The 14,858-nt window shown below is 32.9% G+C and overlaps 1 protein-coding gene across 1 annotated transcript in view; it reads right to left on the bottom strand.

The window, feature by feature from the left end:
• LOC134848279 (uncharacterized) overlaps positions 1–14,858 on the bottom strand; it is a 65,048-nt gene that overhangs the window by 31,080 nt on the left and 19,110 nt on the right. The gene's annotated exons all lie outside the window — the stretch shown is intronic.

The following is a 14,858-nucleotide window of genomic DNA, read 5'->3' as shown; positions in this document are numbered from 1 at the left end:
TTGTGGGGTTATCTTGTTACGAGGTTATAAAGTAGGGGGTGTAAACATTGGGGGTTGAATATAGTGGGATTAAAGAGTACGACACCGAACGAACATAATTGTGTAAACATTGACCCCCTGTCTTCGAAAGTCGGAACAAAAACACCGAGTTTTAAGTGATAGTCTTTGAAATGCTATTATTGGAGCTCACACGAAACATTTGTAAAGTTTTAAGCAATTAGCTTGCGCGGATGGTTATCAAACTGCCATATCTTGACGCCAAAATGACATCAAAATAAGGGTGCATATACAAAACAGTCCCATACAAAACAGTCCAACACAAAATAGTCCCAAAAATTATGTAATGGAGGAAAAAAAAACAGTCCAATACAAACAGTCCGGTTTAAAGTCGCCGGTGGGGTAACTAGCTCTAAATTTCGTATTAAGTCCTACCCTCTGTTGGCAAGCTCGCAACACGTTGGCGCGACTGCGGCGGTCACTATTTTGTTCATTATGCTTGTTGAACAAAGGACAATTCTCGGCCTGCCGGCTTGTTAAAGCAATTATTAATTGGGTCTATTTTTCGGATTGTTTTGTATCGGACTGTTTTGTATGGGACTGCTTTGTACAGACACGAGAATAAGGTACCATAATTGTATCTCAAAATCATATTTATGTAAAATAATTGCAAAATAACAGTGACTACAGCAATCGCGTCAACACTTCGCGAGCTTTCTAACAAGAGGGCGGGGGACTGTACGAATTTTTGAACTGGTTATCGCCGCAAAGCCGCGACGTGATTGAAGCTTGCCGATGGGCGACCTCTAAACATCGAATGAAAAACGACCATTTTTTTGATATCCCGCTTTCAAAACGCCAAACTCTCAATTTTTCTTGAAGCAACATTTATGTGTTTTTCGCCTTTTTGACTCTTCGGATTGATGCCCTAATGCCGCAAAAAAACCACTGGCCACAAAAAATGAAGACATGAATAGAATGACATTCTTGAAAAATTTTGGCAATCAAATTTTGGCAACGTTTGGCAGACAAATCAAATCAACATATTATATTGCTTATTAAAATCATTGAGACAAAAAGTAAATACAATTTCTCAAAAACTTTTTGTCATAAATAATTATCTTATCATACAATCATATCACTGTATGATTGTTGTAGGACTTTATTTTTAGGAGTTATGTAGTTAAACTGTATAATAGGCAATTATTTCACGAGCTTAACAAAAAACTTTCAAGATTTCGTTTTTTTTGTTTTGCTTTAATTTTTGGTTTGGCTCTCGGAAAAATGCGTGGGATCTTCAGAATGTAGTTAATAAGAAATAGGTTTTTTGGCAAAAAAATTGTTACTCAATTTTTTGTAAATTTTTTTTCGCGAACATTTTATTATTTTTTTTTCAAATTGCTCCCAAAAAACTGCAAATAACAAAAATTTTCAGTCAAAATAAATTTTTTGATTCTTATCGGTTTGAAGCCGACAAAGAAATTTGAAATTTCTTCTAGAATAAAAAATAAGCATCTAACGCCATAGCTCGTTTTTTTTCCATGAAGGGTTGTCAGATAATACTAAGGATCTATCAAAAATATGTTCGTAGCTCAAGTAAAAATTATCCCGCAGTTACTTTCATATGAAGTCTCTCCTTTTCAGCTAATCTTAGGAGCTATGCAGAGCGTTATAACTAAAATGAAATTAGAGTGGTGAGTTTTGTATCTAGTTCGACAAATCTAAGCAACTTGTACCACCTAGAAAAAAGAAAAAAAGTTCTGACGTTCTTGCAAAACATCCAGCATAATTTTTGCTGAGGTAAGAAATATAGCTGTGCTGGACTGGGTAGAAAACAAAAACCAACTTTGCATAATTTGTTTCCTAACAATCAAAAACGTTTTTTTTTCTCAAACACAGAAACTTTTTGGCCGCTAGAAACGCTTATCATTCAGTTCTGCTTAACAGAAATGATATATTCATTTTTTCTAGTTTTTAAATCTGGTATAATTGTTTATTTAAAATGTAAAAAGCTTGAATTGCTGGTTTTTGCGTTGCTTTAGTTTATAAAATTTGGTAAAAATAAGATTTGCTTTTTTGATTCAGCCAGAATAACTTCTGCAGAAAAAAGTAAAACTTTTTTGACAAAAAAGATATGCCCTGTATTCTCCCAATTTTTTATGCATGATAAACTATTTAAATCACTGAAGATCTAAAACCACTTTTCTTTGAGTCCTAAACAATCATCAGTACTATCTTAGATTGGGTAAATTGAAATTCTGCAGCAAATTTACGCCATTTTTTCTATCATATGTGGTTCAATTGGCAACCTCCCTAAATAATCTTTTTCCTAGCCCTATTGGTTTTGAAAAATATTGTTTTTGTTCCAACTTTAGGAGAAAGCGAAGGATAGTTCTCGCTCGAAGTTGCTTCTTTTTACAGACACATTTCAACTTTTGAATTTGCGGTTGACATAGCTCTTGATGTCTTGAACTCAAACTTTTTTTAAAAAAAATAAAGGTTTTACTTTTGATATATCTTCACAAAGTTATAATGGCTTGAATATTGCCAGTTTGACTAATTTTGGATAATTAACGAGCGGTATATTTTGTGCATTAACGCATAATTCAATACGACCTTAAAATTAATCCCTTTCGAATTGAGGCATGCTAGTTGCCCTAAACAATATGCTACACAATTGCTTTTTTAAAAGCGTTCGGGGATATATTATGCGAACGCAATTCTATTAAATTAAGGGGTAGTTGGAAAAATCAGGGAGTCACCATAGTAGGAGCTGTCTTTTTTATTAATATCACACATTGACTTCAGTTTCAAAACAGTTATTCTGACAACAAAATATGGTACTTGACTGAAAAAAGGAGGTTTTTGTCAAGTAGAGAAATCATTAAGAAGGGCAATTGATTTGATTAACATGATCTTTCACGAGTTTTCCAAAAACTACACTCAATGTGAATGTAGTTAAGAATTGAAAGGGTTTAGGAAAATAAAGGCAAACTGTAATGAAATAAAATTAAAGCAATTTTTGTTATCTCATCAGAATAAAATAAAAATCAGAATATAATAAAAATAAAATCTTTTCTAGGTCTCCAAATTTTTTTCACGCAGTCCAATTGTCTACGTAAACTTCTCTGCGTGAAAAACTATTTACGTGAAATTCTCTTAAAAAATGCTCCCATGTGAAACAATTGGCTTGTGACTGCATAAGGCAAGGGAAAAAATATTTGATTTTAACATCACCTTTCTAAATCATTTATTACTCTGTAAAATAGTTGTTAGTGTACAAAAAAATCAGAGCAAGAAACGGAAAAATTTCCTCTTATTTTTTTGCTGAGCTAGTTTTGGCAGAGAAAACTATCGATAATCACCCACTAATTCCTTCTTTTTGGGAAAGTGAAATTTAAATATGTGTTAACTACTCATTTGCTAATAGAAAAGCAAAACAAAAGATAACCATTGGTACCCAGACACTTAAAATTACCAAGTTATCGGAAAAAAATATACGTTGCCGAGCTATTTTCAAGAGAAGGAAAATATCTTGATTTACGACTCCTTTATTTTGTAGAAACCGTAAATTAAAAACAAAATAACAGCTGGACAAACAAAAAAAATATATCTCTCTTTTCACCAGATTAAACTGATATTTTCTAAATTGTCAAGCTATTTTGGGTTCTCTTTAAAAGTCGAGGACAACCATCTAAAGCATAACGTCCCAACATCTTAGAAATTTTCTTAAAATTAAAAGTACAGATTGGTATTAAAGAAATAGGTGCAACTAAAGGTGAAACAAAACTGCTCGTATATCACCTCTTAAAAAGTTTTAGATTATTTTTTACTTTCTCTGACTTTTCACACTCACGCTATGCAAGATGAAGGTTTTAGGGCCTCTTTTTTTAGCGCAAGTTATAACAAGACTGCTCTTATCAGCAAGAAACTCTGAATGGTTTAATTTCTTTGGAATAATTGAAATAAAATAATTGATGAAAAAAAAACTGAAACTCAAAACAAAAAATGAACAAATTTCAACAATTGCTAGTTAAAGTCTAAAATTTTCTGGAGAAAAACTCACCCCGAGCACAAATATTCTGTCCTATTGTGCGGGTTAATCCGATATTTTGTGCATTAATTTTGCGGGTTAGTTATTCCAAATTATCCAAATTAGTGATTTTCAAGCCTCCATAAAATTTTCAGATGTTTTTGTACTTTTGAAGTTAAAAATTGAGCTCAAAGCAAAATTATTTCTCCACTGCCATAAAAAACTTCCGTCAAAATTGTTTAATTAAAAAGTCAAAGTTGATTGAACAAAACAAAACAGCCTCAAGCATAAAAATTCCGTCACTTTCTTCGAACGTCCGGAACAAAAAAAATTATTTTGTATTGACATGGCGCGTGGGAAATCTCCTTAAACACAAAATGGATTCAACATATTCTACTCCGATAAGAAAAACGCTAGTGGAATAAAAAAAAGAAACACGTAAAAACATTTGTTTTACATTCGTTAATTTTGGTGACAAAGTGAGCAATTTGCTTGACAAACTAATTTTGTTAAACAAAGACTTTTAAAATTTTGAACTAGGCAACCAGCTTTATTTGGCTATAATGTCAAATAAAAAACGGTTATTTTGAACCTTCTGTTAGCGCGTAGACAAAAATTTAGTGAAATTTAAAAAACCTGCTAAAAATGTCCATCAAATCAAAATTTTTGATTAAACTAGATCCAATTTTCATTTTTAATGCAAGGTTCAATTTATCTAAAATTGAGTTTTCATAATTTAAAATTTATTCATTTTAAACCAATTTGCCTCTCAAAATGTTTTTTTTAAACAAAAACTTGTTCGCCTTATCAGCTGTCGTCTAATGCGGTAGGATGACAATTCATAACAGTCGACAGTTCGTAACAATCGACAACTGGCATTGACAATTGACAAGTGGCAATCAACAATTAACACGGCATTGGCAAATAGAATACGCTTGCTCAGCTTCGCCCCGCTGCGCTTACATCCGGCACGAAAGGAATACTGTGCGTGAATCAATATTTGCCACTTAATCTACTGTTACGAATTGCGCTTGTTACGAATTGTCACCTGTTACGAATTTTCGCCTCTTACAAATTGTCGCATCACGGTATAAATTGTCGCATCAAATTGTGCATCGGAAACCAAAACATGAGCCATTCCATTAAGGTTTTTGCATCCAATAAGCTTCTGTCAAAACTCTATTTGGTTGCGGTTTAATCAAATTGGAGAACACTCGACTTATAGAACAATTGGCTGCCAGAAATTATTCAATAACCATTTGGCTGGCTAGCATAAAAGTGAAAGTAAACATATGTAATCTTGAAAAAAACTAAAAACGAAGCAAAACAAATTATTGAGTCACAGTGCAACTAAAAACCAATTAGATGGCAACTGAATAAAATCAAAGACAGATGGCAACTGAATAAAATCAAAGACAGATGGCAACAGTAGAATAGTATGGCACAGCACGCCTAGCATGCCAATTCCATCCATAACCTTGTTTTTGTTCCAACTTTTGACAAATTTTTTACAAACTTGATCTAAAATAACTAGGGCAAACTTATTATTTGTAATAATTCAATATACGTCTCAAATTTTAGCACTTATCAGCTCAATATGTAAATAACAGTTTTTCTCTTGCAATTAATGCTTTTGATTAAGACCAGTCAGTTTTAGGTCATTTGGAACAATCAGCGTTTCGTCCTTTTTAGGAGCAGTCTCGTTCAAAATTGGTCTGATTTTTATTCTTGTTAAATTTTAGTCTTGTCGAGTCTTGTGCTGGTCGTGACAGCGGCGCACGGTTACAGCATATGTGAAGCAATTTCAGTGATTTCTGATTTTTTTGATAGCCTCAAGACTCAATCTTGAAAATCTATACCGTCTCAGACTCCATAAGGAATTTGGTAATCAGGAAGGAGGAAATCAGGAATTAAAGTAGCTTTATTTTCAGCTCAAATTTCACCTTCTGTTAGCTTAAAATTGGAAAGTAATCAGTTGCGAAGCAGCTAGCCAGGATTATTACAAGAAGGCACCATTTCTTTCATTAACTAAGCTGACTTATGAAAACTGACAGAGGTTGTTTTTTTGAGTTAGAATATTTAGAAAAAAACCGTATTCTGATTGTAATCAATTTTATCAAGCAATTTTTTTAGTTTGAAAAAAAATAGTAATTTTGTGTCGAAGTTTTGTTTCTGATCAATTTTATTCAATTTGTCCCGCTCAAGTTTTTTAGTAGATGAAAACACTCGAAGAGAGCAAGTTTTTTCATAAGTCTCATAAGTCGGATTTAATGAGACAAAACCAACTATCTGTTGCCGTTGTGTTGTTTTTCCGACTTCCGTAACGAAAAAAAAACGGATTACTTGTGCTTAGATGGTTTTCACACAATTTTCGACTTTTTAATTAGCCATTACTGACGGAATTTTTTTATATCATTCAAAAAGAATTGCTGTCCTGAGCTTAAATTTGAAAAGATATTTTACCTGTGATTATTTTTCGTAATGTTATGAGGGTTTAAAGATTGCCATTTCGGCCAATTTGGGACAATTAACGCGCGATATACTTCGCGCTTTTAACGCCAAAGCGGAGATGTATTCCGTTTTAAAAATCATTCCAAATTGTTTGAAGGAAGCTTATTTGCCATTATTGATTTGTTACTAGGAGCGAAGTCTATCACTTTGTACATTTTCAATTTATTTGTTTTTTGAATTAATTTTTTACATTCAATTTTTTCACGTAACTACTGCTCCACTAGCCTTGAAAGTAGCGGGTATTAGGGGGGCGGTCAACCCCTTCCCCCCCTCAAGGATTCGACCCCCTACCGACCCTAGGGTCACCCCCTCGAACTACTTTGAGGTATTTTCATTTTTGGCTGACGGACCCCTAAATTTTTCCAAAGGCGCCTTGGGCGCCAATAAATACTAACTTTGAGGGGGGAGCGCGCGCCGAAAAAACGCGATTTTTTGGTCAAAAGTTTTTAAAAAGTGCCTAAAAACGCTTTTTTGGCCTTTTTTTAAAAACATAAAAAAACTTGCAGAAAACTTGGTCACTTATGGTCTTTATAGTGGTTTGGGAGAGCTCACAAAATCAATTTGCTTGACCTAAAAAAAATGGACAAAATTTTCCAAAATTTTTCGAAAATTCGCCCCCCTCGAGAAAATCTTAGATCGGTCCCTGTCCTGATACGAGCAGTCTTGTTTACATTTAGTTTCAGTTCTGAAAAAATCACTGGTTCAATAACAAAAAAGTGACCTTAATTTTTTTTTTTTGTAGTTTGAACTCAATTGAAACAGTTAAAATTTTTACTTTTATCTTATTGCTTTTTTCGGTTTCTTGTTTTTTTAAAGTTTTTTTGCGTTGCATTTAAACAATAACTACCCATTTTTGAGCTGTTTTCTAGACTAAACTGTCAGTTTTTAGCTATAGTGATAAGCGGAGAAGGCAGAAGAAGTAAGGAGATGAAGGCAAGAAACGATTCTTTTTCAAAGCTTGAAGGCGAAGTTTTAAATTATAATTTACAAAATTGGAGCCTTTGTGTTCAGTCATCATGTTGTTGGTCAATTCCGTTTCTCCAAAAAAAACTCTTCGGAAGCTAACTCTAAGTTATTTCAAAATGCATTTTTGTAATGTAAATAAATGGAACAAAATTGGTTAGCATTATATCCGATCTGGCTTTTTGTATGTATAAATTGAGAGCGGAAACTTATTTAATCACCTCATAGTTTGTGGGCAAAATTTTCAAATAATTTTTTAGATTAAAACAAAACTGTATAAAAAGTTTTACCATTAGAGCGATTTGCAAATTTTGTGGTCCTATAACAGAGTGCGGTCTATATTTAGACAACCGCGTATTCATACTCGTCAAAAAGCACACAAAAACTATATTAACCAATCAGAATCGAGAAGCGGTAGCAAAATTACGAAACGGCAACCTATTCGGAGCTTAAGTGAGAGAGGGACAGACAAGCTCTATGGTATCTACCTAAACCTAAGTTAGGTTGTTAAGAAGATTCGAAAACTCTAAAGCTACTCGATTGTATTTGTCAGGAGGAATGAAGATTCCGCTAGATTTTTCGGATCTATTTAAAAATCTAGTTTTGCTGCATTCTGGTGGTTTGAAATTTTGACTAGTTAATTATTTTTAACCATCTCCACTTAGCTCTTTTTTTTAAGATATGCGGCACAGTGGATAGTGGCTTAGCCTTTGTTTCATATTGTAAAATGAGTGGCCAGATAGCAGACGTTTTTAATTACAGTAAGCTATCAACATTCATTTCACCCTGACTTTAAAGCTCATATTTTGAAAAAAAAGTTGGGATAAATTTTCATATTAAAGCAAAACTGTAAAAGATTTTACCATCAGAGCATTTTGCTTATACTTTCTGGTCTTATAGCAGAGTGCGGTCTGTATTTAGACAACCGCGTGTTCATACTCGTCATTAAGCAGACAAATACTATATTAACCAATCAGAATCGAGATGAGAAAGCAAACTTAAGAAATAAATAGTTATCAACTATTAATTTCTTCTTTGTCTCAATTCTGATTGGTTAATATATTATTCATCTCCTTATTGACAAGTATGAATACGCGGTTCTCTAAATACTGCTACGTAGCATCTTATAACGTATTGCGTTCTCATACTAGTTAAAAGTTGTAAAGCAAACTTATGAAATAAATAGTTATCAACTATTAATTTTTTCCTTATCTCAATTCTGATTAGTTATTATATTATTTGTCTCCTCATTAATGAGTATGAATACGCGGTTCTCTAAATACTGCTACGTAACATCTTAAAACGTATTGCGTTCTCATACCATAAAACAGCAGCAGATAAAATATTTTCAAAATGAATTGAGACAGTGTCATTCGGTCTTGTATATAGGACAAGAAAGCTCGTATCAGGGCAAAACATCGAACGTTCCGACTAGTTACTCTCGAATAGTTTTGGGTATATTAAATATTGACCAACTATAAATTTTAAGCTGAGAATATCAAAGTGTTTACTTTTGAGTCATTTGGAATTAATGAGACCAATTAGCTTGTCTCAATTCAATTTGGAACGCTGATGAATGCGGACAATTTGCCACGCATATTTATTTCGCGTAATGAAACATATATCAAAGATTATTCCACCAGCCGAGCCTTTAGTCTAGCGCCAGCATACTCTCTTGGCAATCTCAAGATTTCGGGATCGATGCCCATACGCAGTCAACTCTTCTAAAATCGGTTTGAATATAAAGCAACTGCTTTGAGAAAATACAATAAAGTATCGCTAGAGTTTTCGGATCTATTCAAAAATCTAGTTTTGCTGCGTTCTGGTGGGTTGAATTTTCGACAAGTCAAATATTTTTTAACAATCCCTACTTCGCTCTTTCTCGAAAGGGGAGGGGATACTATTTAGTAGATGCGGAACAGTGGATAGTGCGTAGCATTTGTTTCGTACGATGTGGTGTGTCGCCAGCAAGCAGACAAACTTTATTATAATAAATGTCAAAACTCATTTCACGTTGAATTAAATAAATACGGATCAATTAAGTAATCAAAGAAAAATAAGAACAAATGCAGACAAACTTTTTTCAAATTTTCATGTTTCATTCAACAATTAGTCAAATTAAGCTGATTTTTGAGATTCTCTGATTGTTTTGGTTGGCCAAAGAGATTACTGTACTTTTATTTTGCCGTCTAAAAAAAGTTTGAAAAAATGTTTTTTTTTACTTGTCTCTTACTATATGTTCTGATTACAACTAAAAAACCGCTTTAAATCAAGCATTTTCAATTTTTTCCAAGCAACCTCGCAGGATTCAAGAAATTAATAATTTTTAAAGGTTCTCAACCAACTTTAAGCCATTTTCGGCCGTGATATTGATTCATCAGTTTGAAAAAGCTTTCAAAACAAGTAAGGTGTTTTTCTTAATTTTTAATTTCTTCCGAGCTTAAGCTGATTTATTTTGCTCCTGGTTGTGCATTTTTTCGATCACTTGGCTTACGTCAACTTAACCAGTAAAAGTTTTTGAGCAGGAATTTTTGTCTAGCTATATACAAATTTATAGAAAGTTTTATAGTTTATAGAAATTTTCACTAGCATTAATGATTCCAAAATCTAACGAAAACTTTTAATTTTAATTCGCCATCGTAGGATTACAGGTAAAAAATTTTGTTCTTTTTTATCTAAGTTTATAAAAACACACGTTAGAGAAACACAAGTTTTCATACAACTTTTTAGAAACTCTTAGAGTTTATAGAGATTTTCGCTAGTATTAATGATTACAAAATCTAACGAAAACTTTTAAATTTAGTTTGCCATCGTAGGATTACAGGTAAAAAAAATTGTGTTCTTTCTTATCCAAGTTTATAGAAACACAAGTTCTAGAAACTCAAATTTATATACAAGTTTATAGAAACTCTTATAGTTTAAAGAGATTTTTGCTAGCATTAATGATTCCAAAATCTAACAAAACTTTTAAATTTAATTCGCCATCGTAGGCTTACAGTTAAAAAAATTTTGTTCTTTTTATCCAATGGGCTTTTTCATAAAAGCTCAAAAATATTGTTTTTTGGAGCTCAAATACAAACAAGACTGCGAGGTCCTGAATGTTCCGACTGCCTTTCAAGACCCATGGAGCAGTAATAAAATTAAAAATAAATATTTAAATTTTAAAAAAACATAAAATTGAAGGTGAAAAAATTATAAAACGATTTTTTTTAAATTGAGATTTTTGCAAAACTCATCCCCCGCACGCCATATAAAAGACAGGCTGATAGATTCTGCTCCTAGTATTTTATCAGTTATGGCAAATAAGCTTACGCGTTAATAGCGCGAAATAAATCGCGCGTTAATAGTTCCAAATTGGTCAAAATGGCAATCTTTCAACCCCCCCCCCATAACATTACGAACAATAATCACAGGTGAAATATCTTTTCAAATTTAAGCTCAGGATAACAATAGCTTTTGAATGATATAAAAAATTCCGTCAAAACTGGCTGATTAAATAGTCGAAATTTGTCTGAAGAAAGAAAATTCCACCCCGAGCACATATTTTCCGTACTTTCGTTACGAAAGTCGGAATAAGAAGAAAATCAGCTGAGACACTTTTTCTAAAATTCTGAGAGTTTGAAATTTGTATACTTGGCCATCTTGAGATAACTAACGAGCGGCTCATTGCGTTCTTATAACACAAAAAAACGGCAGATAAAATCTATTCAAGTTTATTTGGTTTTATTTGTAGGATAAGAGACGCTGAGCTGAATACATCCTTTTATACATTACATATCATTTGATTTGGGGAATAAAACAAAGAAAAATAGAAAACATTCTTTCTTTATCAGTTTTTCAATCAAAACTTTTTTAATTGGCTTTAAATTGGCGTCGATCTATTAAGGGTTTTGTCCTTAGATAGGAGCAGTTTTATTTAGTTTGAGTTGAGACAACTATACCATGTAGACGGTACAAATTTCCGCCGTAAAGAGGCGTTGCTTATAAATCTGTATTTGGCTGGATAAAAGAAATCATACAGGGATAAATTTTTACTCGCTTCCTTCGAAAAAGGGAAAAATTGCTCTTAGTGACGCTATTAGCTCAACAAATTGTGCTTTTTGGTGTTAAGGCTAATGATCAGCTCTTGTGAGCAGAAAGATTTAAAAAATGTTCTCCATATTAAAAAATAAATAATATTATGACATCACTTATTTTTTCAATATTTGAAGAAAATAACGGAATATTTGTGCTCAGTTGTTTTTTTTTCTCTTGCATTTTTCCTTTTTAACAGGTCATCTGAAAAACGTTATGGTTTGAAGTTTGTCATTTTGCCAACCCCATTGAAGATACCGGCTTCCTGGGTTCAAATAAAAAAGATATTTTACCTCCAATTATTTTTTTTAAAGTTCTTCGGGTTTGAAAATTGCCAAATTGGCCATGTTCTGGACTAAGTTATGAGCGCTTCGAAGAATTTATTCATATTGCTGGCATGTAACGCGAATGATTTATGCGTCGCAAATAATCGTTCCAAAGTCGTCACAAAGTCGTTCCAAATTGAATTGAGGCTAGCTAATTGGTCGTATTAATTTCGTACGACTCAAAACTCTTCACACTTTGATATTGTTCAAAATTTATAATTTTTCAATTTTTTCTTTTCCCAAAAACTATTTATTATGAAATAAGGTGCAGTCGGAACATTCGAGGCTTTGGCCTGATATACGAGCAGTCTTGTTCTACTTCACATGTCGTGACATTTCGTGGGATCTTGTTAAATATCCCCCTATTTCAATAATCAAAATTTAGACTTTGAGTGCGACATTTTCAATACTTTAAGTGACTTTTCAGAAAATTTATTTTATGTACACGAGTATTACATGTACAAACGCGCAAAAATGAAAACTCAATTAATTAGTGGCCTTATTGGAATGCAACTTTTATACAAAATGGTTGTCAAAAACTTTTATACATCCAAAGGTAGGGGGATAGTTAACAAGGTACAAAAGATGAAGAGAATACTTAACAAGATCCCATTTCTTGTGTGTTATTTCAAACTGTTTTCAATTTTCAAACATTTGTTTTCTCATGCTCTTAATCAAAAAGTATTTGAGACTAGTGAAAAAGCCGTACACATACTCAGAACTTCAGTCTGACAAAAGCTGTTTTAATGAAAGTAAATTCCCTTCAGCCTAAAACGTTTGAGGCAACATTCCGCTTCAGGCAAAACAGAGCAAAACTTTTTAAAAGAAGTGTGACAAAGATTTATGCGTAGATTTCAGCCCCCTCAGGGATTTGAACCTCTGCCGACCCAAAGGATCCTTTGTACAGTTTTGGTGAATCCATTTTTGGCTTACAGAACCTAAAATTTTTCAAAAGCCACCAAATTTTTCTAAAGGCGCCAGTATATACTTAATTTGAGAGGCGAGTGATTTTTTGGTCAATTTTTTCCAAAAAGTGCCTAAAAATACCTTTTTGGATTGTTTTTTTTTTCAAAATTTTGGTGCGGGCTCCTCATAGTCGTATGTGAGAGCTCAGAAAATTAATTTTTTGACCTAATAAAAAGCTCGACAAATTTTTCGAAATTTTTCGAAAATCTGACCCCCAACCCCCACCCTCCAAGAAAATCCTGGATCCGCCCCTCGCTTAGAACCCCTGTTGACCCAAATTTTGGCTGACTGACCCTGAAATTTTTCCAAAGGCGCCTTCTATGCTAATTTTGAGGGGGAGCGTGCGCGGAAAAAACGCAATTTGTTGGTCGAAATTTTCCAAAAAAAGCCTAAAAACGCCTTTTTCAAAATTTTGGCTGCGTGGTAGAAAATTTGACCAAAAAAGTAATTTTTAATACTTTTGGGAGAGCTCGGAAAACTAATTTGGTCAAACTAAAAAAAAAAGCTCGGCAAAATTTTCGAATTTTTTTTGAAAATCCCCCACCCCTCGAGAAAATCTTATTTACCCCCCTGCCTCAGTTCAAATGGTAATCTTATGCAGACGATCTGTCTTGACTATTAATATATGGAAAAACACAACCTGTATTCGTTTTCCTGACAATTTTGACAAAAGATTTTTGTTGGCTTAAGTTTTGCTCCGACCTTTAGTTTGGGCAAGGTGATTCAAAATCTATCAGACAAAGCAGAGTGACATTTGTTAAAGTGAACCAAATAGTTATTGCAAACTTGTTCAGCTTTGAATAGAAAATATCTACTAAATCAAAAGTCTTATCTCAATTCAATTTATGATTCACCGCCAATGAGCAAATCTTTCTTAGATAGGCTATCTTTAATTAAAGAAACTCAATTTAAATTAGTGTTTTTTCTCTTGATAATTTCGAGATTAAAACAACTGTGACATCCCCTCAGAGGACTGATAAGTAGATAATCTATGGAAAAACAAGAAGTTTTTCACGCCATTTTTAGAACTTATTCTTTGATAAAGAATAGGACTGGTCAGATCAAGGACAGATGCCGAATTTTTGCCCTTTATCGTTTTTAGGTTCCAAATAGGCCAAATTGCAAATGATCCAGCCCCAAAAAGTTACGAAACTGATTGAAAGTATAAAAACATACAGCTAGTATCAGGACGTCGCCCCGATTATTCCGACTGCTCTCCAACATCTATGGAGTACATATCGACTTTAAAATATGATGGAAAATGAAAATTCTTTTACATTTTTTTTTTGAAAAACATCCCCAACACGCTATTTAGAGTTTTAAAAGATATATTTGGCAAAATTGAATAGATTCAGTTTGGACCACATTCAGTTTGGACCACATTCTGAACTGAATTAAATCACCGCTGACCGTTATAACTGCATGAATTATACTGTGCTAATTTTATTTAACCGGAAAAAAACGAACAGTATTGAAAACTTTAAGCGCATAGTTCCCATAATGGCTTCACATACGACAAAAATTGATCAGAAACAAATATTTAAAAATTTGCAAAAATAAAATAGCGCTAATAATTTTGCAAAACTTTTACCCAGAATAATTCTCAGCAATTTTTGTTCTAATTACTTTTTGTCTAATTTCGACTCAATTGGAAAAACCTGCGTTTATTATTTCTAATTTTTCTGGTTTTATCCGGTTCATTTAAGGCAACGCTGAAGCACAATCTAACTTCACTGTCAATTATCAAAACTTTGAAAACTTTTCATTAAATGATTACAGGAAAACGATTTGTTCCGACTTTTGTTACGAAAAAAAAAAACAAAATATTTGTGCTTGGGGTGGTTTTTTATTCAGACAAATTTTGAATTATTAACTTGTCTTTTTTGACGGAATTTTTTATATCATTCAAAACATAATGTTGAACGGAGCTTAATTTTGAGTAGATGTTTCACCTGTGATAATTTTTCGCAAATTTATAGGGCTTTAAA

Source organism: Symsagittifera roscoffensis, chromosome 6, assembly GCF_963678635.1.
Source record: "Symsagittifera roscoffensis chromosome 6, txSymRosc1.1, whole genome shotgun sequence".
Lineage (NCBI taxonomy): Eukaryota > Metazoa > Xenacoelomorpha > Acoela > Convolutidae > Symsagittifera > Symsagittifera roscoffensis.
Note: the sequence above shows the minus strand (reverse complement) of the source record. Positions and strands in the feature narration are given on the sequence as shown.